The sequence below is a fragment of the Pelophylax lessonae genome (assembly GCF_965119305.1).
Source record: "Pelophylax lessonae genome assembly, chromosome: 3".
In the NCBI taxonomy this organism is placed as follows: Eukaryota; Metazoa; Chordata; class Amphibia; order Anura; family Ranidae; genus Pelophylax; species Pelophylax lessonae.
The window spans coordinates 15064195-15090248 of record NC_138770.1 but is presented as its reverse complement, the minus strand read 5'-3'; the positions used below and the strand labels follow the sequence as shown (position 1 = coordinate 15090248).

At 44.9% G+C, this 26054-nt stretch overlaps 1 protein-coding gene across 1 annotated transcript in view; it reads right to left on the bottom strand.

The window, feature by feature from the left end:
• The window catches only part of LOC309550227 (uncharacterized protein), a 1381219-nt gene that overhangs the window by 34219 nt on the left and 1320946 nt on the right, over positions 1–26054 (bottom strand).

The window sequence follows — 26054 nt, the reverse complement described above, 5'->3', positions numbered from 1 at the left end:
AGTGCACTGCACCTAAAAAGTGCTGCAAAAGCGCTGTGTATGTATACGATCGCCTTGTAAAGCAACCCCTTCAGTTCAAAACAGAGATAAAAGGCAAAACATTTGTTTATACTGTATGTGTGTGTATAAACAGTATATAGATATATATTTATATACAGTATCTCACAAAAGTAGATACACCCCTCACATTTCTGTAAATATTTTATTCTACCTTTTCATGTGACAACACTGAAGAAATGAGACTTTGCTACAATGTAAAGTAGTGAGTGTACAGCTTGTATAACAGTGTAAATTTGCTGTTTCCTCAAAATAACTCAACACACAGCCATTAATGTCTAAACCGCTGGCAACAAAACTGAGTATGCTCCTAAGTGGAAATGTCCAAATTGGGCCCAAACTGTCAATATTTTGTGTGGCCACCATTATTTTCCAGCACTGCCTTAACCCTCTTGGGCATGGAGTTCACCAGAGCTTCACAGGTTGTCACTGGAGTCCTCTTCCACTCCTCCATGATGACATCACAGAGCTGGTGGATGTTAGAGACCTTGCGCTCCTCCACCTTCCGTTTGAGGATGCCCCACAGATGCTCAATAGGGTTTAGGTCTGGAGACATGCTTGGCCAGTCCATCACGTTTACCCTCAGCTTCTTTAGCAAGGCAGTGGTCGTCTTGGAGGTGTTTGGGGTCGTTATCATGTATGAATACTACTAGCCTGCGGACCAGTCTCTGAAGGGAGGGGATCATGCTCTGCTTCAGTATGTCACAGTACATGTTGGCATTCATGGTTCCCTCAATGAACTGTAGCTCCCCAGTGCCGGCAGCACTCATGCAGCCCCAGACCATGACACTCCCACCACCATGCTTGACTGTAGGAAGACACACTTGTCTTTGTACTCCTCACCTGGTTGCCCCCACACACGCTTCACACCATCTGAACTAAATAAGTTTATCTTGGTCTCATCAGACCACAGGACATGTTTCCAGTAATCAATGCCCTTAGTTTGCTTGTCTTCAGCAAACTGTTTGCGGACTTTCTTGTGCATCATCTTTAGAAGGAGCTTCTTTCTGGGACGACAGCCATGCAGTCCAATTTGATGCAGTGTGCGGCGTATGGTCTGAGCACTGACAGGCTGATCCCCCACCTCTTCAACCTCTGCAGCAATGCTGGCAGCACTCATATGTTTATTTCCCAAAGACAACCACTAAAACACACATACTCTCTAATTGATTTTATATTTTCCGCTATAAACAAAACTATTTTGAAAAAAAAAAAAAATCAAAAAAAAAAAAAACAAGGCCGTGTTCACACTACGAGACGTTTCTCGGGGCTGCAGTTCCTCTGAGATCCACAAGGTAGTGACCTCACTTCTTTATAGACAGGAAGTTTCTATGGAAGACAGGAAGTGATGTCAGGTACAGACAGGAAGTGATGTTAGACAAAGACAGGAAGTTCCATGAGGTAGGTAGAAGCGAGGAGACGTTGCTGGAAGTGGCAGCAGAGGAGGTAATAAGATCTTATTTCCCCTTGGACTGGGTGATGTGTTAGGCTCTATACTGGTGTGGACTGGGTGATGTGTTAGGCTCTGTGCTGGTATGGACTGGGTAATGTGTTAGGATCTATACTGGTATGGACTGGGTAATGTGTTAGGATCTATACTGGTATGGACTGGGTAATGTGTTAGGATCTATACTGGTATGGACTGGGTAATGTGTTAGGATCTAAACTGGTATGGACTGGGTAATGTGTTAGGATCTAAACTGGTATGGACTGGGTAATGTGTTAGGATCTATACTGGTATGGACTGGGTAATGTGTTAGGATCTATACTGGTATGGACTGGGTAATATGTTAGGATCTATACTGGTATGGACTGGGTAATGTGTTAGGAAGGAAAGGATGCCACATAGTTTGATGGAAATGAAAATTATCACCCTACAGAGGGCTGAATTCAAAGACACCCCGAAAATCAAAGTGAAAAAATGATGCAGCAGGCGAGTCCATTTTGGTGAAATGTCATTGCAGGACCTCAGAATGTTCCTCAGTAGTGTGTATGGCCCCCACGTGCTTGTATGCATGCCTGACAACGTCGGGGAATGCTCCTAATGAGACCACGGATGGTGTCCTGGGGTATTTCCTCCCAGATCTGGACCAGGGCATCACTGAGCTCCTCAACCGACTGAGGTGCAACCTGGCGGCGTCGGATGGACTGAAACAGAATGTCCCAGAGGGGTTCTATTGGATTTAGGTCAGGTGAGCGTGGGGGCCATTCAGTGGTATCAATTCCTTCATCCTCCAGGAACTGGCTGCATACTCTCACCACATGAGGCCGGGCATTGTCGTGCACCAGGAGGAACCCAGGACCCACTGTACCAGCATAGAGTCTGACAGTGGGTCCAAGGATTTCATCCCAATACCTAATGGCAGTCAGGGTGCCATTGTCTAGCCTGTAGAGATCCGTGCATCTCTCCATGGATACGCCTCCCCAGACCATCACTGACCCACAACCAAACCGGTCATGCTGAATGATGTTACAGGCAGCATAATGTTCTCAAGACCCTTTCATGTCTGTCACATGTGCTCAGGGTGAACCTGCTCTGTGAAAAGCACAGGGTGCCAGTGGTGGAGCTGCCAATTCTGGTGTTCAATGGCAAATGTCAATTGAACTCCACAGTGCCGGGCAGTGAGCACAGCGCCCACTAGAGGATGTCGGGCCCTCAGACCACCCTCATGAAGTCTGTTTCTGATTTTTTGGTCAGAGACATTCACACCAGTGTCCTGCTGGAGGTCATTTTGTAGGGCTCTGGCAGTCCTCATCCTGGTCCTCCTTGTACAAAGGAGCAGATACCGGTCCTGCTGATGGGTTAAGGACCTTCTTTGGCCCTGTCCAGCTCTCCTAGAGTAACTGCCTGTCTCCTGGAATCTCCTCCATGCTCCTGAGACTGTGCTGGGAGACACAGCAAACCTTCTGACAATGGGACGTATTGATGGGCCATCCTGGAGGAGTTGGACTGCCTGTGCAACCTCTAAAGGGTCCAGGTATGGCCTCGTGCTACCAATAGTGACCCTGACCCTAGCCAAAAGCAACAAAACTAGTGACAAGATGAGTAGGGAAAATTTTTTTATTGACCTCCACCTGTAAAACCATTCCTGTTGTGGGGGTTGTCTCATTGTTGCCCATCTAGTGCACCTGGTAATTTCAATTAAAACGAAAGCAGCGGAATCTGATTAACAACCCCCACTGCTACTTAACTGACCAGATCAGTATTCTAGGAGTTTACTTGATTTGATTCTATACTCTGATTAAAAAGTGTTCCTTTCATTTTCTTGAGCAGTGTATAATCATTATCAGTTATCTTTCTTACCTGTCTAGACAGAAACCAACATAGATCAAATGAAGCCACCAATGAGGATGGAGGAGGACCGGAGTCACATGACTGAGAAGATACTAAACCTCACCCTGGAGATCATCTACCTGCTGACCGGAGAGGTGAGGAGGATTCTGGGAGGTCACATGACATCACTCTTATCTCTATTAACCACTTAAGCCCCAGAAGATTTTACCCCCTTCCTGACCAGGTCCTATTTCACGATTCGGCACTGCCTGACTTTAACGGACAATTGCGCAGTCGTACGACGCTGTACCTAAACGAAATTGACATCTTTTTTTTCCCACAAACAGAGCTTTCTTTTGGTGGTATTTGATCACCTGTGCGATTTTTACTTTTTGCGCCATAAACAAAAAAAGAGCGTAAATTTTGCAAAAATAACAATATTTTTCACATTTTTTTTATATGAAATTCCCCCCCCCCCCCCCAAAAAAAATGTAAAAATCAAAACTTTTTAACATTTTAGGCCAATTTGTTTTCTGCTACATATTTTTGTTAAAAAAAATCGCAATAAGCGTATTTTGTTTGGTTTGCGCAAAAGTTATTGCGTTTACTATCTAAGGGAAAGATTTTTGTTGTTTTTTTTTTTTTTAACGAGTAATGGCGGCGATCTGCAAATTTTTTTTGCGGGACTGCGACATTGCGGCGGACAGATCGGACCCTTGACTTAACTTTTTTTTTACACTTTTGGGGGTACCAGTGACATTACTACAGTAATCAGTGCTATACATATGCATATGGCAGGGAAGGGGTTAACTTTATTAATATGCAGGGGTTAAGTGTGTCCCTAGGGGCGTGCTTCTAACTGTCAAGGGGTGTGGCTAGTGGTGTAACAACAGAGATATACGATCCTACATAGCAGCAGGACAGTATGATCTCTGCAGTTAGATCAGGGAGAAGGACAGGCGGCTTTGTTTACATCAGCCGCCTGCCTTTCTCCCTCTCCACCGGGAGATCGCGAGTGGCCGGCGGACATCGGGTCCGCCGGTCACACGCGCGGGGATGTGAAGGAGCGAGCGGGGGTGGGAGCGCACCTCCGGCGGCGCGCGCTCACCCCCTAGAGCCTCACAGGCTAGCGACGTAGTCTTATGTCTCTTTGCCTGTGAGGGGCTGACTGCCGCAGTAAATATACTGTGTGCGGTCTGCAAGTGGTTAATAAAACACAGACCTGACCGGAGAGGTGAGGAGGATTCTGGGAGGTCACATGACATCACTCTTATGTCTATTAATAAAACACAGACCTGACTGGAGAGGTGAGGAGGATTCTGGGAGGTCACATGACATCACTCTTATCTCTATTAATAAAACACAGACCTGACTGGAGAGGTGAGGAGGATTCTGGGAGGTCACATGACATCACTCTTATCTCTGTTGATAAAACATAGACCTGACCGGAGAGGTGAGGAGGATTCTGGGATTCTAACATGATATTCCTATTGGTTCTCCAATACAGAGATTTCCTCTCCTGAAGTCAGGTGATCATATGACCATCACAGTGCCTCCATGTGACTCCCTAAAACCTGAGAGACACAACATGCAGAAGATTCTAGAAGTCACCAAGAAGATGATGGAGTTGCTGACAGGGGAGGTGAGCGGTGCTGGGAATTCTGGGACATTATCCAGTAACAGACAAGGGATGTGTCTGGATGGTGACTGTATCATTGTGTGTGTCAGGTTCCTATAAGGTGTCAGGATGTCACTGTCTATTTCTCCATGGAGGAGTGGGAGTATTTAGAAGGACACAAGGATCTCTACAAGGACGTCATGATGGAGAATCAGCCGCCCCTCACATCACCGGGTAAGAGGAGACTTTATTGTAAAGGAGAGAGCAGTACGGAGGCTACACCTAGATCCCCCATCATCTGATAAACACATAGAAACAATGTTTTCAGTCACTGTGTGTCAGGGCTGGGCTCCTGCTACTTAACGAGCAGCTCTTTTCTTTCAGAGCTCAGAAGTTGCTTAGCTGTCGGTTAATTGCCAGACGCTCAATACCACAGTGACTCACCTGGTTACCATTACCTGTCTCATTAGTCCAGTCTACAGCCAGCCCCATTTTGCTCATTTCCTCCTTGCCCTTGCGTGGTCCATGCTCTCCAGTGTGTTCCTGTGTATGACTTGCCGTGGCTGACTTCTCTTCCGATACCTGTTCCTGATTTGTTTCGCCTGACTAAACTGACTTATGGTTTCCTGATCCTTGCTCCTCTGATTACCTGTTCTGGCATCCAAACCCCGGCTTCTGTTTTTGACTATGTTCCTGAACTCTTATTTTTGCTATTTACTTAAAGGTGTGATTTTAACTGCACTTTCTGGTGAAGCACCCGATACCACTGCAGCCTCGTGCCTCCCCACTTACCCTTGAGCCTTTTGATGGGAGACCTCTACAGCCTGCCCATGTGACCCATGAAACCACTCAGTTGACCATGGCTGTAGGGGCTCTTCACCATGAGATAATTCAAATTCCTAGTGATTTCCTTACCTCATTACCCAGTTGTCATTGGTTTTCCTTGGTTACAGAGGCCCAATTCCTTTTTTAATTGCCGTAATGCTGAGGTTTTGTCATGGTCCCCACAATGCACTAATACATCTTTTTAGAAAGTGATTAAGATCATGTGCACGTCTTCAGTCTCTTTATTGCCAGAAGAGTACCATGAATTCTGTGACCTCTTTGAAAAAGGTCAGGCCGCTATTTTGGCACATCGGCCTTTTGAGTGCACAGTTGACCTTCAACCCTGGTGCCATTCCTCCTCGTGGCCGGGTTTACCTGCTGTCTGTCTCAGAGAAGGCAATGGAGAAGTATGCTGCGATTCAACTATCCCAGGGGTTCACCCGCAAATCCTCTTCTGCTGGTGCTGGCTTTTTATTTGTGAAAAAATAAGTGGTCAACTGAGTCTCTGTATCGATTATAGGGGTCTCATTTACATTTCCGGTAAAAATAATTATCCAATCCCATTGATAACGGAATTTTTTGACTGCCTCAAGGGAACAACGGTCTTCACTAAGCTCGATTTGCGAGGGGCATACAATCTTGTGAGGAATAATGAGGGCCACGAATGAAAATTTAATACTAGGACCAGACACTACGAATACCTCGTAATGCCCTTTTGGTCTCTGCAACGCTCCTGCAGTTTTCCCGGACTTTATTAACAATGTCCTCTGAGATATGCTGCCGTAATGTGTGGTGGTTTACCCGGATGATATTCTCATATATTCTAAATCCCTAGAGAACCACCACACAGATGTCTTTCCCGTGTGCTACAGAGGTTGAGAGAAAGCAACCTCTATTGCAAGTATGGGGGGGGGGGGGGTTTTGATCACATATAATTGAGTAGGTTCTGCCACCGTCCCTATATTGAATATAGTGGGGGTTGCTGGTGCCTCAGGCCAAAGAAGAGTGGGACTTTACGGGCAAGTAAATGTATATACAAAAGAGTTAAATTATAAGAAGATAAATAATTTATTACATAATACTGGTAATAATATAATTACATGTGCTTGGGAAATGTGCTTGGGAAAAGAGCCCAAGTGTGAAGAAAAATAAAGACGATTCAAAAGAATCTGTGACAAGTGTGAATCTGGTGACATAAAACCAAACAAGAACTGGGCAAGCGGGTAAACAAACATATCAACAGTATGCAGATATGCAACTTTTATTTACCCCTTGGCAGGCACGTAGCGCACCATTACAAAAACAGAATGCCTAATGTGACCTTTATAGCACTGGAAAGGATTCATATACCTCAGCGAGGGGGGATTGGAATAAAAGACTGCTACAGATGGAAATGAGGTGGATTAGACGCCTCCGGGCTACACAACCACCCGGACTAAATGAAAACGAAAGTTTTCGCCCGTTCCTTGAAGGTTTTGCATTTGGCGAAACGGATTAATTATCTATGAATCACATCTCTGAAATACCCCCATTTTTTGTGACCCCGCACCTGCCAGTCTTCCCAGTCTGCCCAAAAATGCCTAACTGTTTGAAGTAATAAAACCATGCTTTTTTTTAATAAATCCCCTATTTTCACTTCAGCAAATAATTAGTCTGATATCATGCAGACATGACCCTGGAGCGATTTCTGGTATTATCCAGTAATCGGGAACATCCTCCCCTATCCACTTTTACCTGTGGTGGATTTTTTATATATAAAACTGCTGTTAATTATTATTATTCTTCTCTTTTCTTTTCCCTTTGCGTATGTTATGTTAAATTTCCATTTGCAACCATGCACAAATACTACACATTTGTGTTAGGAATGTATTATGAGAAATTGCAGGTATATGCCATATCTCTGCCTTTTTGTCTTCATCAAATGCCCAGCAATCACACCCGGCACGGTAAGCCCCTGCACCAGCAGGGGTTAACTGGGACCAATTTGTTCTCCTACGGGAGAAGGAGGCCCCTCCCTTACGTGTCGGCGGCCACTGAGCGTCTAATAGACGGGCTCGCGACCTGCGCGCGCATTCACTTGGCGCAGGCGCAGTTACTGGCGCCACGTCACGCTCACCGGAAGTCCTAATACGTGCAGCGCACAGTGCGCATGCGCGAAGGGCTTCTTAAGGCCGGGGAACGAGCGTCTATCCTCACTTCTCTCGTGGAGAGAGGAGAGGACGGACTAAGACTGCGCCAGCCTACGGAGTACCTCCACTATTGAACGAACCGAGTCATTTGCAGACAAATGTAAGTGTAAGTGGATGCTTTTCTAGCATCCACTTCTTTTTCAAAAAGAAAACTATGTCACCAATCACTCATGTAAAAAAAGTCACGATAATCACTGTGCAGGACACAAAGATTAAAACAGTACTTACATATACTGCAGATAAAGAACTTGGCTGAGAGGGGGGAAAGAATCCCCAGGACCTTGGAGAAAGCTCACTCCACCAGCCTATACCTACTGTAAGTGAAGGAACCCTTGCTTAAATAATAAATGGAAAAGTAACCTCCTGTAAACTTAAAGTACCTATTATCCCCTTATGTATATAACCCCAGGCTACACGCTCCACATGATTCCCGTTGTGACTGCTAATGGACATAGGAGCATTCTTGCAGAAATAGAGGCTATACCCATGTATGTATTCAGAATACTATTACAGATATATCTTTATTTTCTTTGAGATATTTCTCAATAACCCAAATGTTACTATTATAGATCACAGACTGTGTGACCAAACGCTTTGAAAAAGGCTTATGATAGAGCCGAAACGCGTCAGAAATTCTTGATTCATCTCTGGAAACTTTTTTTCCTATGAACACCTACTGGAAATACAGAGAAAAAATCCTTGTTTTATGTCACCAGATTCACACTTGTCACAGATTCTTTTGAATCGTCTTTATTTTTCTTCACACTTGGGCTCTTTTCCCAAGCACATTCATCACCCATTGTTCCGTTGTAATTATATTATTACCAGTATTATGTAATAAATTATTTATCTTCTTATAATTTAACTCTTTTGTATATACATTTACTTGCCCGTAAAGTCCCACTCTTCTTTGGCCTGAGGCACCAGCAACCCCCACTACCTCTATTGCAAGTTGGAAAAGTGCGAGTTCCATGAACAGGTTCAATTTTTGGGTTATGTCATTTGTGCTGCCAGGTTTTCGATGGACCTAGAGAAGCCATCTGCAGTCCTAAAGTGGCTTTGGCCCAAAGGTCTACGTGCTCTACAACATTTTCTTGGCTTTGCCAATTATTATCAGAAATTTATGAGTAATTTCTCTTTTCTGGTCAAACCCCTGACTGATACTGTATGACCAGAAAAGAGGGCAACCCACAGAATTGGTCCCCGGAATCCATTAAAGACTTTGAATCCTTCAAGGCCACTTTTGCTGCAGTTCCAGTGCTTGAAAATCCTGATCCCATGTTGCCCGTCATTCTTGAAGTTGATGCATCTGAGACTGGAGTAGGCGCTTTCCTGTCTCAACCTCCTACCCCTGAGAGTTCTATCCATCCTTGTGGCTACTTTTCTAAAAAATTGTCTCTAGCAGAATGAAATTCTGAAACTGGGGATAGAGAATTATTAGCCATAATTTTAACTCTTAAAGAAGGGAGGCATCTCATCAAGGGTACTACTGTGCTCGTCCTCATTTTTACTGACCATAAGAAGCTTTCATTCTTGTCTGAGGCTAGACGTTTATCTCCTGGAAGGGCTCAGTGGGACCTTTTTCTGTCAAGCTTCAATTACATAGTCTCATTCATAACTGATACAAAGAATATAAGAGCAGATGCCTTATTGCCGCAGTTTTCTCCTCTTCCAAAATGGAGTCTGTTCCCACTCCTGTGATACCTTTCGGACTGCATTTTGGCTATTTACTTCTAGTCTTACTTCACCTTTGGGTGAGAGAATGATGCCCTCTCAGATCCATTCTCCTCTTGGAAAACCTCATGACCGCTGCTTTGTCCCCGAGAATCTCCGCATCATTTTCCTCCAGACCTACCATTCACCTAAGACAGCTGGGCACCCAGGAAAAAATCAACGGCGTATGGACATATTGTTAAAACATATGGCCTATGTCTCAACAATGCTGGTGGCCTAGTCTCCGTGCTCATGAAACCAACTTTGTAGCCGCTTGTCCTGTGTGTGCTCAGAATAAAACACCACAACACCTTCCACTGGGCCTCCTTCAACCCATACGCAGTGCAGAGAGGCCTTGGATCCACTTGTCTATTGATTTTATTATGGATTTACGCAACTCCCATAGCAACACAGTTATTTTTATGGTGGTTGACCGTTTTTCAAAACTGTCACATTGCATTCCGCTAAAGAAGTTCCCCTATTGCCTGTGTCCAAGGAACTGGCATTCATTTTCACTGGAGAGTTCTTTCAGTTACATGGGTTACGTAAAGTTATCATCTCAGACAGGGGTAGCCAGTTGGTGTCGCGCAAGTTTTGGTGAGCCTTTTGTGCACCTTCAGCTTTCCTTTTCTGCATATCACCCACAGTCCAATGGGGCCGCAGAATGGGCCGACCAAGCCTTGAAGCAGTTCTTACGTTGCTATATTTCTGACCACCATAACACTGGTGGGACCTGTTACCTTGGGTGGAGTTTGCTCACAATAGCACCATCAATGCCGCCTCCTGATTATCTCAGTTTATGGTGAACTATGAGTTCCAGCCATCCATGTTGCCTGATACATGTGTTCCGCAAGGCATTTCTGCGTTAGAGCAACATATTCAGGAACTCTGTTCCACTTGGGTGCAGGTCCAAGAATCCTTGCAACACTCCAGAGAGAGGTACATACCATGCTGACCGCCAATACCTACCTTCACCCTCCTACCAAGCTGGGAGAGGGTCCGGCTGTCTTCCCATTACCTCTGATTCTGTGTTCCCTCACTAAAACTGGCACCTCGATATATTGGGCCTTTCCGCATACTCTATAATGTTAACACTGTGGCCTACGCATTAGATCTTCCTTCCAACGTTTGTATTTACAACGTATTCCATGTTTCCTTACGTGTTATTGCTATATCACCTCAGTACCATGCCTTCGCCCGCTTAAGGTTGACAACCATGTGGAATATGAGATAAAATCGATCATTGACTCCCATAGGTTTAGTGGACACATAGGATATTCAGTTCACAGAGGGGTTACGGTCCAGGGGAACGCTCTTAGGTCTCATCCTCGGACGTAAATGCTCCTGCCCTGCTCCAGGCTTTCCATATACATTTTTCCCTCAAGTCTGGTGCTCCCTCAAGGGGGAGGGATTGTTGGGGAAGAGGGTACTGTCAGGGCTGGGCTCCTGCTAGTTAACAAGCTGCTCTTTTCTTTCAGTGTTTAGAAGCTGCTTAGCTGTCCGGTAACTACCAGCCGCTTGTTACCACAATGACTCACCTGTTTACCATTTCCTGCCTCATTAGTCCAGCCTACAGCCAGCCCCTTTTTTGCTTTTGAAGTAGCTGAGCTAATTTCCTCCTTGCCCTTGCTTGGTCTTGATCTCCAGTGTGTTCCTGTGTGTTACTTGCCCTGGCTGACTTCTCTTCCTATTCCTGTTCCTGATCTTTGCTCCTGACTATGCTGACTTCTGGTTTCTTGACCCTGGCTCCTCGAATTACCTGCTCTGGCATCCAAATCCCGGCTTCTGTTTTTGACTACGTTCCTGAACTGTTTTTTTTTATTTCTATTTCATTAAAGGTGTGATTTTTTTTTTTTTTTTAACTGTACTTTCTGTCTTCGTCTGGTTTATGGTCCCCGACAGTGTGTGTGTGTTTCCTACAGATGGATCCAGTAATGGGAACCCACCAGAGAGATGTCCCCGTCCTCTGTATTCCTGGGATTCCACACGGGAAGGTCACACCATCCCTCAACATCATCAGGTAGATGAGCAACAATCACGGATAGTATCATTAGGATCAGAGGTGGCTCTAGACTTTTGGAGGCCTTAGGCAAAATTCAAATATAAGGCCCCCTACGCAGGATAAAAATAAATAAGCAGGCGATATTAAAATTAACTGTATAAATTGCATATTTTAAGGCAAATATTAATTTCAGACCCTCCGTATTCACAGCTCTTTGAATCTTATTTTTGTAATTAAATTATTCTACAAAATATCTATACACAAACATTGGGTATAGATATAAAGTGTGTAGCTGACTACTCAGTTATTCTTGTTGGTGTCTCCTAAAAGTGAAAAAAAAGTTGTCAACAGTTTAGTAAAAGAACACTATAGGGTCAGGAACACAAATGTGTGACCAGTGCCCCCATCAATGTAGAGTGACCAGTGCCCCCATCAATGCAGAGTGACCAGTGCCCCCAACATTGCAGAGTGACCAGTGTCCCCAACAATGCAGAGTGACCAGTGTCCCCAACAATGCAGAGTGACCAGTGTCCCCAACAATGCAGAGTGACCAGTGCCCCCAACAATGCAGAGTGACCAGTGTCCCTATCCAATGCAGAGTTACCAGTGCCCCAACAATGCAGAATGACCAGTGCCCCTATCCAATGCAGAGTTACCAGTGCCCCAATCAATGCAGAGTTACCAGTGCCCCCATCAATGCAGAGTGACCAGTGCCCCCATCAATGCAGAGTGACCAGTGCCCTCGTCAATGCAGAGTGACCAGTGCCCTCGTCAATGCAGAGTGACCAGTGCCCTCGTCAATGCAGATTGACCAGTGCGCTCGTCAATGCAGAGTGACCAGTGCCCCCGTCAATGCAGAGTGACCAGTGCCCCCGTCAATGCAGAGTGACCAGTGCCCTCGTAAATGCAGAGTGACCAGTGCCCTCGTCAATGCAGAGTGACCAGTTCCCTCATCCAATGCAGAGTGACCAGTTCCCTCATCCAATGCAGAGTGACCAGTTCCCTCATCCAATGCAGAGTGACCAGTTCCCCCATCCAATGCAGAGTGACCAGTTCCCCCCATCCAATGCAGAGTGTCCAGTGCCCCCCATCCAATGCAGAGTGTCCAGTGCCCCCCATCCAATGCAGAGTGTCCAGTGCCCCCCATCCAATGCAGAGTGTCCAGTGCCCCCCATCCAATGCAGAGTGTCCAGTGCCCCCCATCCAATGCAGAGTGTCCAGTGCCCCCCATCCAATGCAGAGTGACCAGTGCCCCCATCCAATGCAGAGTGACCAGTGACCCCAACAGTGCAGAGTGACCAGTGCCCCCTCTGATTAGGATCTGTACATTATCTGCATTGTTACAATTGATGTTATTTTTATTATATATTCAGAGTGGAAACCTGAGAGATTCTAAAGTTGAGGTTAAAGATGAGATAAAAGAGGAGGATGATGAGGATGGGGTCATAGAGGAAGTACACAAAGATCTGTACCAGGACACCATGGTAGAGTCATCCAGCTACAGAAACCCACCAGAGAGATGTCCCCGTCCTCTGTATTCCCGGGATTCCCCACAGGAAGGTCACACCATCCCTCACCATCATCAGGTAGATGGTTGAAAATTATTGGTAGTTATGGTTTTTAAGCAATCGTGTTTTTTTTACAATGAATATTTTATTATATTTTTCAGAATGGAAACTCCAAGGATAATGTTGTAAAAGAAGAGTATAAAGAGGAGGATGAGGAGTATCGAGTGATGGAGGAGGTTTCAAAAGGACACAAGAATATGATGGAGCCACATAATACCAGAAACCCACCAGAGCGATGTCCCCGTCCTCTCTATTCCCAGGATTCCACACAGGAAAGTCACACCATCCTTCACTATTACAAGGTTGGTGGGATGGAGTATCTACAAAATGGACTTGTGGAAGGGATGTGTGTGTTTTTTATGTAAGCTTATATCTTACAGATGATATTCGCTCTCATTTTCTTGGTTTAGAGTGGAGATCCAATCGATATAGAATTTGAGGTTAAAGCAGAAGAAGAAGAGAGGTATGTGAGGGATGATCAGCAGTCTATGGAGGAGGATGGACTAACGGGGACATTTATAGAGGAGGACACTCCTACAGAGATCAGCACAGGTGGGCCATTACCACTAAATACATTCCTCCACCCATAATGCTCACTGATTGGTCCAGAGTAGGGTGGGGACTGGGTGATATCAGCCTGTAATACCCTGGTCACTTTCCTGAGCTGTGTTCCCCCTCCTGTATTCCTGTTTTTCTCTCGGATAATCTTCCTTCTCTGTGCTGCAGACACAATTTATGTCTCTAGACTGGATTGATGGAGATTCTGGGGTTCAGCTGGCAGCAAGATGTTGATGTTCACCATAGACGTTGCTCAGCCTAAGCACCTGGGGTATGAACCTTGGGTCTTCTGCCCCATGCCTGGGTCTAGCAAGATCTCTGACAGAAGAATTCTCCCGGGGTTACTTGCTCTGTTATTTGCTGGCTGTGCCGGGTGGAGGGATATGTCTGTATAGTCTCTCACCCATAGGACACTCATCCTATAATCCCCTCATCACTGTCACTCCTATAAAAGACACTTCTCGTTGTTTCCTCACTCTCTGACTAAGGTCCATGAATAAAGAAATGAACTGGTAGGAGATCAGAGGACCCATTTACTAGTTACCTTGAGGGTGGAATTGTAAGATCCTCAGAGACAAAGCTGTCTGATGTGGGCTGATCCTGGTTTAGGGGAACCAATCTGCTGATGTCTAGTAATAATCTTTGTATTTTTATTTTAGTAGATGGACGGGAGATGAGGAAAACCTCAGAGGATTGTCTCACTTTGTCTCCAGACTGTAAAGTAGAAGATGAGGACATCACACAGTATAGTCCAGGAGAAAACCCGGGTACCTCAAATGTCCATACGGCACCACACAGTGTAGATGGACCATCATATTCCTCTTATCCTGAGGAGCCTCAGACTGTGAGGGACAGTGCTGGACCATTGTATTCCTCTTATCCTGAGGAACCTCAGGCTTTGAGGGACGGTGCCGTCCTTACAACAGATAAGAGGTTCTCCTGTTCTGAATGCGGGAAGAGTTTCAGTTTGAAAGGCAATCTTAATGTGCATAAAAGATCTCACACCGGTGAGAAGCCCTATTCCTGTCCTGAGTGCGGGAAATGTTTTGCACAGAAGTCCAATCTTTCCACACATCAGAGATTGCACACTGGTGAGAAGCCGTATTCCTGTCCTGAGTGTGGGAAATGTTTTTCAAAGAAGTCCTGTCTTTCCACACATCAGAGATCGCACACTGGTGAGAAGCCGTATTCCTGTCCTGAGTGTGGGAAATGTTTTTCAAAGAAGTCCTGTCTTTCCACGCATCAGAGATCGCACACTGGTGAGAAGCCGTATTCCTGTCCTGAGTGTGGGAAATGTTTTTCAAAGAAGTCCTATATTTCCACACATCAGAGATCGCACACTGGTGAGAAGCCGTATTCCTGTCCTGAGTGTGGGAAATGTTTTTCAAAGAAGTCCTATCTTTTCACACATCAGAGATTGCACACGGGTGAGAAGCCGTATTCCTGTCCTGAGTGTGGGAAATGTTTTTCATGCAAGTCCAATCTTTCCACACATCAGAAATTTCACACAGGGGAGAAGCCGTATTCCTGTCCTGAGTGTGGGAAATGTTTTGCACAGAAGTCCCATCTTTCCACACATCAGAGATGGCACACCGGGGAGAAGCCGCATTCCTGTCCTGAGTGCGGGAAATGTTTTTCACTGAAGTTTGAACTTTCCACACATAAGAGATCTCACACGGGTGAGAAGCCGTATTCCTGTCCTAAGTGTGGGAAATGTTTTGCACAGAAGCCCCATCTTTACACACATCAGAGATTGCACACGGGGGAAAAGCCGTATTCCTGTCCTGAGTGCGGGAAATGTTTTTCACAGAAGTCCCATCTTTCCAGACATCAGTGCGGGAAATGTTTTTCAGGCAAGTCTGCTCTTTCCAAGCATCAGAGATCGCACACTGGTGAGAAGCCGTATTCCTGTCCTGAGTGCGGAAAATGTTTTTCACAGAAGTCCTATCTTTCCACACATCAGACATCGCATACTGGTGAGAAGCCGTATTCCTGTCCTGAGTGCGGTAAATGTTTTATACAGATGTCCAGTCTTTACAAACATCAGAGATCTCACACGGGCGAGAAACTGTATTCCTGTCCTGAGTGAGGGAATTGTTCCTCACTGAAGTCCTGTCTTCCTGTACATCAGGGTCCCACACAACCCTGGAGGTGTATTAGTGCCTTGAGTGCGGGAAATGTCTTCTATATGAATGTTGGTGGACATGTGGGGAAGAAGCACACCCTGATATACACCTCAGATATACTCCATGGCTGATCTTCATCATGTGAGAAACACTTCATAAGGAGATCAGAGATCACCAAAGACATGGATGAAGTGTTGTCCCGTGTTGGCCATTGATAGCAGTAGAAAAATAAAAATGGAGTCCTTACCTTTCATTGGCTGAGTACATTTTGTGTGGGAAGATTTCACAAACACTTACAGATCTGGTTGTTATAAATGTGTTGATGAAATGTGACCCGCATTCCCCCAGTCATGGTGAATTGGGATTTCCTATAATGTTAAGTTACATCTAGTGGCCATAATGTGCTTTCCTGACAGATGTCCATGGCAGGATACATTTGGGTAGCCCTGCCCTCGTTCCTCCCCCATAAGACCCCACCCCCATAAATGTTCAGTTACAAGAAAAAAACAAGCACTCTAGGTTTAAGCTGATAAGGGGTTGGTAACTATATGCTAAAACTTGGACCAGAAATATTGCTCAAATGCAAGTGATAGGGGACAAGGACAATCTGTGGACTGAATACAAAGGGATAATAAGTCCAACAGGTGTAAAACAGACAAAGTCCAGTTGCTGCTGTAAGGGCTGCTCAATAAAACACAGGGAAGTCGGTGCTGTGGGATAATGCAAGAGAAAACAAACAGAGCGCCTCTAAGTGCAGCATTTATTGAAGGGTATCAAATACATAATAATAGCAACTCACATGGTAAAGGAGTGTGACAAGCTATGGAAAATCCAGTGGTAAGTCTAATGTAGATCCAGGGGTCCCGGAGAGTGGAAACGCCAAGAGCCAGTCTGAAGGGCGGAACGACACTGTGCAGGGAATCGTCCATCTTCCGGATACGGCTGGGCACCAAGGACCAAGCTGGAACGCAGCGTACGCTGCATGACGTCACAGGAGGCAATGGATTACACGACGCGTTTCAGAGCTCGCGCACGGCTCTCATCAGGCATGGAGCGCTCTTTTGTCAAGTGTAGGATAGCCGGAGAGTCTAAAAGCAAGTCTTATATATGGAAAAGGAAGCGGAAACAAGTGGGAGGGGGAGCAGAATAAGGGCCTGGATAAGACTATAAACAACGGAAATCAGTGCTGGATACCGTTAGCCCTGTTGGAATAGAACATAGCATACATATATATGTATACATATTTAAAAATAAAATGACAGTATATGACATCAAGAAACACAGTATAACACCATCTAGAAAAATCTAGGTCTAGAAAATATGGTGGGATAATTATGACTCAAGGATCAATGTGTCAGTAAGGGCCACATATTAAAAAATATATTAAAAAGTATATTGAGAAATGCATTAAAAAATGTATGATGATGGACCCACATTTGAAGAATGGAATATGACCAAAATTCTATATATAATTAATGAATGAGCAATGAATATACATACAGTGCCTTGTGAAAGTATTCGGCCCCCTTGAACTTTGCGACCTTTTGCCACATTTCAGGCTTCAAACATAAAGATATAAAACTGTAATTTTTTGTGAAGAATCAACAACAAGTGGGACACAATCATGAAGTGGAACGAAATTTATTGGATATTTCAAACTTTGTTAACAAATAAAAAACTGAAAAATTGGGCGTGCAAAATTATTCAGCCCCTTTACTTTCAGTGCAGCAAACTCTCTCCAGAAGTTCAGTGAGGATCTCTGAATGATCCAATGTTGACCTAAATGACTAATGATGATAAATAGAATCCACCTGTGTGTAATCAAGTCTCCGTATAAATGCACCTGCACTGTGATAGTCTCAGAGGTCCGTTTAAAGCTCAGAGAGCATCATGAAGAACAAGGAACACACCAGGCAGGTCCGAGATACTGTTGTTGAGAAGTTTAAAGCCGGATTTGGATACAAAAAGATTTCCCAAGCTTTAAACATCCCAAGGAGCACTGTGCAAGCGATAATATTGAAATAGGAGTATCAGACCACTGCAAATCTAGGAAGACCTGGCCGTCCCTCTAAACCAGGGATCCTCAAATTACGGCCCTCCAGCTGTTGCGGAACTACACATCCCATGAGGCATTGTAAAACTCTGACATTCACAGACATGACTAGGCATGATGGGAATTGTAGTTCCTCAACAACTGGAGGGCCATAGTTTGAAGACCCCTGCTCTAAACTTTCAGCTCATACAAGGAGAAGACTGATCAGAGATGCAGCCAAGAGGCCCATGATCACTCTGGATGAACTGCAGAGATCTACAGCTGAGGTGGGAGACTCTGTCCATAGGACAACAATCAGTCGTTTACTGCACAAATCTGGCCTTTATGGAAGAGTGGCAAGAAGAAAGCCATTTCTTAAAGATATCCATAAAAAGTGTTGTTTAAAGTTTGCCACAAGCCACCTGGGAGACACCAAACATGTGGAAGAAGGTGCTCTGGTCAGATGAAACCAAAATCAAACTTTTTGGTAACAATGCAAAACGTTATTTTTGGCGTAAAAGCAACACAGCTCATCACCCTGAACACACCATCCCCACTGTCAAACATGGTGGTGGCAGCCTCATGGTTTGGGCCTGCTTTTCTTCAGTAGGGACAGGGAAGATGGATGGAGCCAAATACAGGACCATTCTGGAAGAAAAGCTGATGGAGTCTGCAAAAGACCTGAGACTGGGACGGAGATTTGTCTTCCAACAAGACAATGATCCAAAACATAAAGCAAAATCTACAATGGAATGATTCACAAATAAACATATCCAGGTGTTAGAATGGCCAAGTCAAAGTCCAGACCTTAATCCAATCGAGAATCTGTGGAAAGAACTGAAAACTGCTGTTCACAAACGCTCTCCATCCAACCTCACTGAGCTTGAGCTGTTTTGCAAGGAGGAATGGGAAAAAATTTCAGTCTCTTGATGTGCAAAACTGATAGAGACATACCCCAAGCGACTTACAGCTGTAATCGCAGCAAAAGGTGGCGCTACAAAGTATTAACTTAAGGGGGCTGAATAATTTTGCACGCCCAATTTTTCAGTTTTTTATTTGTTAAAAAAGTTTGAAATATCCAATACATTTAGTTCCACTTCACCCCGGTAATGCTCCTCTGCTGCTTCTTTCAGAAATGTAATAGAAGACATTTCTGAAAGAAGCAGCAGAGGAGCATTACCGGGGGGAAAGTTTTTCACCTTCACGGGACAACAGGAAGCTACAACTGGGGGAACATCCATTAGATACACAGTCGTTGGTGAAAGGATATCCAGTGGTTATTTATATCCATGCCATAATCGGATCTGGTAAGAGTATATACTCTTGACTGTTCACGAGGTGGGCAGAGCTGGTCTATCCTTATCACTGCAATTATATTAGTTTGGAGATTTCATTGCACCTTATTTTCACCCGTCTGGTAAGGGGAACACCTGCACCTTTTAAAACAAGCACCTTTTTGCCGTTGTATTTACTTGCTGAAGTGGGATCCTTCATACAAGCACCGATGTGATTTGTTGCACTTTAGGACTTTATAAAGGAGGAGGGAAGAGTGCCACTTGAGTGCAAGATTATGATTTATTATGACATAAATACTTACATTAAAGTAAGGATAAAAGCGTCCGTCAGGTCCTACGATGGTGAGAGGGGTCCACACAATCCGGGGTGCCTCAGGTGCAGAGCACCAGACCAGCTGGCTGTGTGCGTTGGGGAGATCAGAAAAATGCGGCTGTGGAGGGAACCGGAAGGCGTCTGACGTCAGCGGCAGGAAACTGGCAAGATGGCTGAGGGAGCTTCAAGACGCGTTTCGGAGTCTGCACGAGGGCCCGGGCAGGGCATGTGCACTCCTTCTTCAGTTGAAGTGAATAACATAGGGAGAGAGAGTGTCTTTTATATGCAAATGCTGGGGCGTGTCCTGGACAATTAAACAGGGCAACAAGTATTTAAAAGGGCAACACTGTGGGCTGATTAATACAGACAAAAAAACTAGAGAGGTTGATACATACAGCCAATACACATTGGTGGGATCAATTTTTTCCTCAAAAAATGCATATCAAGCAAAATCTCACCACGAGGTCTCAGAGTCCTCACCACATGTTCATTTTTGGACCCCACTCACACCAAAGATTGGAAGAATATAGCAGAATTCTGCACAGCCAAGTTTCTGGGTATACTCACCTCACAGAGGCTCATCAAATATGATGAAACCGTCCACCATATTCAAATCCTAACTCAAGAAATCATCTCTAAAGAACAACACGTTCCCTATTCCTGGGCCTGGCTTGACATCCTCAAAAAGAATACTAAAAAGAAAGAGGACCTTCTCATCTCTACCAAATTAGGCAAATTTAAGCAAGATCTGGACGATTACCAGAAAAACAAAACCTTTTCTTGGAAACAAAATAAACCATTACCACCCCTGCTAGGGCACCATAACAACCTCCCTCAGAGTCACCATGACAAATCCCATCGTCCACCACCACCCAATACCACAGCATCCATTCCTCCACTCCTACGCCCCATCCCTCGGCCACCACCCCACCGACCTATCATGAAACCCGGGGGGCCTGCCGAGGTCTTGCACTTAGGCACTACCCAGCACTTCTCCACTTCCCTTTTCCCCACTCTGTTTTTTCTTTGTTGTGTGTCACGTTTGTCCCTTTTGGTTGAGCACTTTTGCACGACTTTGATGGCGTAGGTCCTCGGGCCTGCCCTGTAAGTCTTGGGAGGGGGTGGATATGGCCTTTTGGCTTAGTTCGCCCTCTCCCATGGGGTCTCCCTTCGGGGGAGCCCCACCTAGTACTCGGGGTGGGCTGTTTCGGCAGTCCCCCTGAAGAATGGGGTCTGCCCGGCTTCGGCTGGGTGGACCAAAGTGAGTACCTCAGTCCCTGTCAGGAGCTTCGCGCCCCGGGGGATCAGGGTCAGGGCCCTTCCTCTTCGGAGGAGGGCCATGTGTACGCCTTGTGCACTTTTTGTGTGTCCACGTTTGCGTGTGTGCACTTTTTTATGCACCGGGTGTAAGTCTTTTGAGTGTGTTTCACACACCACGGGCTTTAAAAAAAAAAAATGAAACCCTATCAGAACAACACCAACCATATCAACAATAACAAAAAAAGTAATACTGACCCTTGTCCTCCTCCCAAATCAAAAGTTTATCACAACAAAAAGAATGACACTACATTACCCATACGTGAATCATCATCTTCACCCACCACCTCATTGCCCATAGTGGCATCAACATCTGGCCTACAAGGTCTCCCTACTCCTATTATCCCCTCTATTCCGCTACAGTCTGGAACCAATACACCTATCCCCACATCTGCTCGCCCACCCATACTGATTGGGGATGTCCTACCGGGAGACATACCCACCTCATCCAATGGTCCACCGATTTCTTTTTTGGGCCAAGGCCCCTTCCGCAAAACACGCCAAAAAAGAAAGTTCATAGACGAGGGTGCAGAGGTGGATGTAGAACCAAGCCCTTCCAACACTAAACTCCGGAAACTGTGAAGATTTTCAATTTATCATCTTCCCCTCTTTCCCCGCAGGATACCTCCCTTCTTAGTAAAGGTCTTAGTTTTGCACCTACCACTGTTCCCAATTCCTTCTTGCTCTTTAAAGACCTCCACAAATTTATACGCAAGCTCACACTGACCAGACATTTCAACATCCAATCAAAGAAAAAAATCCTGGAACCTTTTCCCACTGAACATGCTGGCACTAATGCCCTCTCTCCTTATCACACCAATCTCTTGTGCAGTCTGCTAAGCACATATGATGATGCAACCCATACGGACATTATCCCTCGTGACTTAGACCCTGAACTATACCTGTACACACAACATCCCTCTACCTCCCCTCCGGTCCAACACACCAGCCTACACCCTAAGTCTACCTTTTACCCAACCTGCTCTAAAGGCCCCTATATTGAAGCCTTTTATAGAGTGGTCTTTTCAGATCTACAAATATTATGCAAACAGTCCCCTCTCCAGCGCCCCTCCCATAATTTGAGTCATGGCGAGTGACTTGCCCTCAAAAAATTCACCAACAACCCAGACATCATAATCAAACCTGCAGATAAGGGTGGAGGTATTGTAATTCAGAACAAAGCCCATTATGTGGCTGAAGCCTACAGACTTCTTTCTGACACCAACACATATCAAAAATTAACAAAAGACCCACTATCACAATTCTAAATAGAGGCTGAACAGCTCATTGCCACAGCCCATCAACTGCAAGTCATTGAATCGAAAGAAGTCTCCTTCCTGAAAAAAGACTATTACAAAACCCCTTACTTCTACCATCTACCAAAAGTCCACAAAAACCTCCAGCATCCTCCTGGTAAGCCCATAGTGGCATCTATGGACAGCATCACAAGATGTCTTCTTACAGCCTCTAGCACAATCCCTTCCTTCATATATACGAGACTCCACCCACCTTTTGGAATTATTATCCCCATACTCCTGGGACAAGAATTACCTTTGGCTCTCTTTGGACGTCAATTCTCTGTACACGTCCATACCACACCCAGTTGGTCTAAGAGCCCTGCAACACTTTTTAGCCCTTGACAACTTTATCAATATTAACCAAGCCACCTTCATCCTAGACGCCACCTCCTTCTGCTTAACCCATAATTACTTTGTGTTCCTTCATACGCCAATTTGACTATGGGTTTCTGGGAAACCTTACATATCTGGCATAACAACCCCTACACACAAAATCTCATCTTTTATGGTCACTACATAGACAACATAATCATCATTTGGGACGGCCCATCCTCCACCATTAATGATTTTGTTTCACACTGTAACAACAACTCTCTTGGCCTATCTTTCACCCATGTCTGGCTCCACGAACATCTGGCCTTCCTAGACCTTGAACTAGGCCATGACGGTCCCACCATCTTTTCCCGGAACTACAGTAAACCCACAGCAGGGAACTCATATTTACACTTTACAAGCTGTCATCATCCCCGATGGGTTAACAACATACCCAAAGGCCAGTTCTGTCGCCTCAGACAAACTTGCACGAGAGACTCAGACTACATCTCCCAAAGTAACCACCTCACAACCAAATTCATAGAAAAAGGCTATCCCAAATCACTTATTGAACAGGCGTATAACACCTACCTACCTGGTAAACCTCCCAAAAAGGAACAGGATCCCACCAACACCACCATCTGCTTCATTACCCGGTTCCATGGCCAATACAAAAGCATGGAAAAGATTTTTTCCAGACATTGGAATATTTTGAAACAAGACCCCCTCCTCTCCTCTAGTATCCGCGAAAACCCTTGCATCACATACCTCCGAGCTCTGTCCCTAAAAAACAAAATTGCTCCTAGTCAACTTAAGCCCCCCAAGTCCAACCCTCTCTGCCTCATACCCCTCATAGGCATGTTTCAGTGTAAAAAACCTCGCTGTAAAATGTGCGAATTTGTCCAGCATGGACAAAAGTCCTTTACACAAAAAGGGAAAACTTACCGGTTCGACAATTTCCACAACTGCTCCACCGACCACGTAATTTACTGTCTCACCTGCCAATGCCATCTTTTGCATGTAGGGCGAACCATTTGCCCCTTGAGACAACGCTTCTGTCGACATAGACGTTTTATAGAGACAGGAAGCAATAAGCATAGTGTGTCCCGCCATTTTATAGAATTTCATCAATGTTCCACCTCGGGCCTACGGGTCTGGGTGTTAGAATCTATACCCAATATCCTACCTGCAGCTGAACGTTTCACATTGCTTTGTGAACGGGAAACATTTTGGATTTACACTTTAGATTCCCTTAGCCCTAATGGGTTGAATGAAGAATTAGATGTCCATACCATTATATAACAGCCTTATTTATCCCTTGTATACTTCTCCTCTAATGTTACCATTTATCATTTCAGGTTTCCCCTCTCTTTTTCATTGTTAGTCATTCAAATTTCTCCCATTCATTTGTAAGTATTTTGTCCCCCCTCCTCCTTCCACACCCCAGCCCCCCCCCCCCTCCCCCCATCTCTTTCTCCCCCTTCCCCCCACACCCCTCTCTTCCCCCTGTGCCCCCACCTCCACCGACCTTACTTAACACAACCCCCCCCAAACCACCCCACCTCAAATATCCAATATAATATATATCCAATTTGTTTAATAATCATTTATTTAATAGTTAATTATTTTTTTCTTCTTTTTTTTTATTTTTTTTATTATTTTTGTTGTTACATATAGTTACATAGTAGGTGAGGTTGAATAAAGACAATAGTCCATCCAGTTCAACCTGTGTAGGTTTGTGTGGCTGTAATCATCTAACATATCCCTTAATGTCCCGATCCTTGAGATGTAAGTCTAAGAGTCTTTTGAAAGTCACCATACTACCCGCAGAAACCACCTCTTGTGGTAGACAATTCCACAATCTTGTAGCCTTAACAGTAAAGAACCCTCCTCGTTGCCTGAGGTTAAAACGCTTCTCCTCTAATCGCATTGTATGTCCTCGAGTCCTCATGCAATTCCTTCGAATGAACAGTTTTTTTTCTAAGCTGAGATCCCCATTACGATATTTATAAATTGCTATCATGTCCCCTCTCAGACGTCTCTTCTCCAGGGAAAATAAATCGAGCGATTGCAGCCGCTCTTCATAGTTAAGGTCCTCCAACCCCCTAATCAGTTTAGTTGCCCTTCTCTGGACTCTCTCCAGCTCCAACACATCCCTCCTGAGGACTGGCGACCAGAACTGGACAGAATACTCCAGATGCGGTCGGACCAGAGTTTTATAAAGTGGAAGGATTATAGTCTTATCTCTGGAATACATCCCTTTCTTTATGCATGCTAATATTCTGTTGGCTTTGGAAACTGCCGCTTGACATTGCATGCTGTTGCCTAATCTATCATCAACCAAGACTCCCAGATCCTTCTCCATTTTTGATTCCCCCAAGGGTTCCCCTCCCAACGTGTATTGTGTTTTTATGTTTTTAGTCCCCAAGTGCAAAACCTTACACTTCTCCACGTTAAACCTCATTTGCCATGTCGTTGCCCACTCCGTTATTTTGTCCAGGTCATTCTGTAGGATATCTGCTTCATGCTGTGCAGTTATTGCCCTGGCCAATTTTGTGTCATCTGCAAAAACTGATATCGAACTCCTGATCCTGTCCTCAATGCTGTTTATGAATAAATTGAACAAGGTTGGTCCCAGGACTGAGCCCTGGGGCACCCCGCTTACTACCTCAGACCAGTCTGAGTATGCGCTGTTTATTTCCACCCTTTGGACACGGCCTTTTAGCCAGTTCTGTATCCAAGAGCAAACCCTGCTGTCGATACCTGCAGACCTTATTTTATAAATTAAGCGCTTGTGGGGAACTGTATCAAATGCCTTAGCGAAATCCAAGTACACCACATCCACTGGTCTGCCCCTATCTAGCTCACAGCTCACCTCCTCGTAGAATGCTAAGAGATTGGTTTGACAAGAACGCCCATTTGTAAACCCATATTGGTTACTGCTGATGATGTTGTTGTCTTTAGCATATTCTACGATATAGTCCCTTATCATCCCCTCCAAAAGTTTACATATTATTGATGTCAAACTGACAGGCCTATAATTTCCCGGGATATGCCTCTGGCCCTTTTTGAATATCGGAATCACGTTAGCCTTCCTCCAATCCCCTGGTACATCTCCTGTCCTAATACTGTCAGCAAAGATCAGGAACAGTGGTCTAGATATAACCTTACTGAGTTCCTTGAGAACTCTCGGTAGTACGCCATCCGGACCTGGTGATTTGTTTGTGTTAAGTTTATCCAGTCTTTCCCTGATTTCACCCTCTGTTAGCCATAGTGGCAAGTCCTGTGTATTACTACTAACCATACCGTCATGGTCAGTGTACCCCTCCTTTTCCTGCGTAAAGACTGACGAGAAAAAAGCATTCAGCACGGTGAGGAGCATTCTTCCCACTTTCCCATGTTCTTTCTGTTATGGTTAGGATGTGTTTATATCCACCATGACCAGTACTGTATACCCTCGAACATGTTGTACTGTACTATACATTAATTTTGTATATGGTCGCACTAGTTTAATTCATATATTTACCATGGTGTGTCTAGTCACATATTTCCATGCA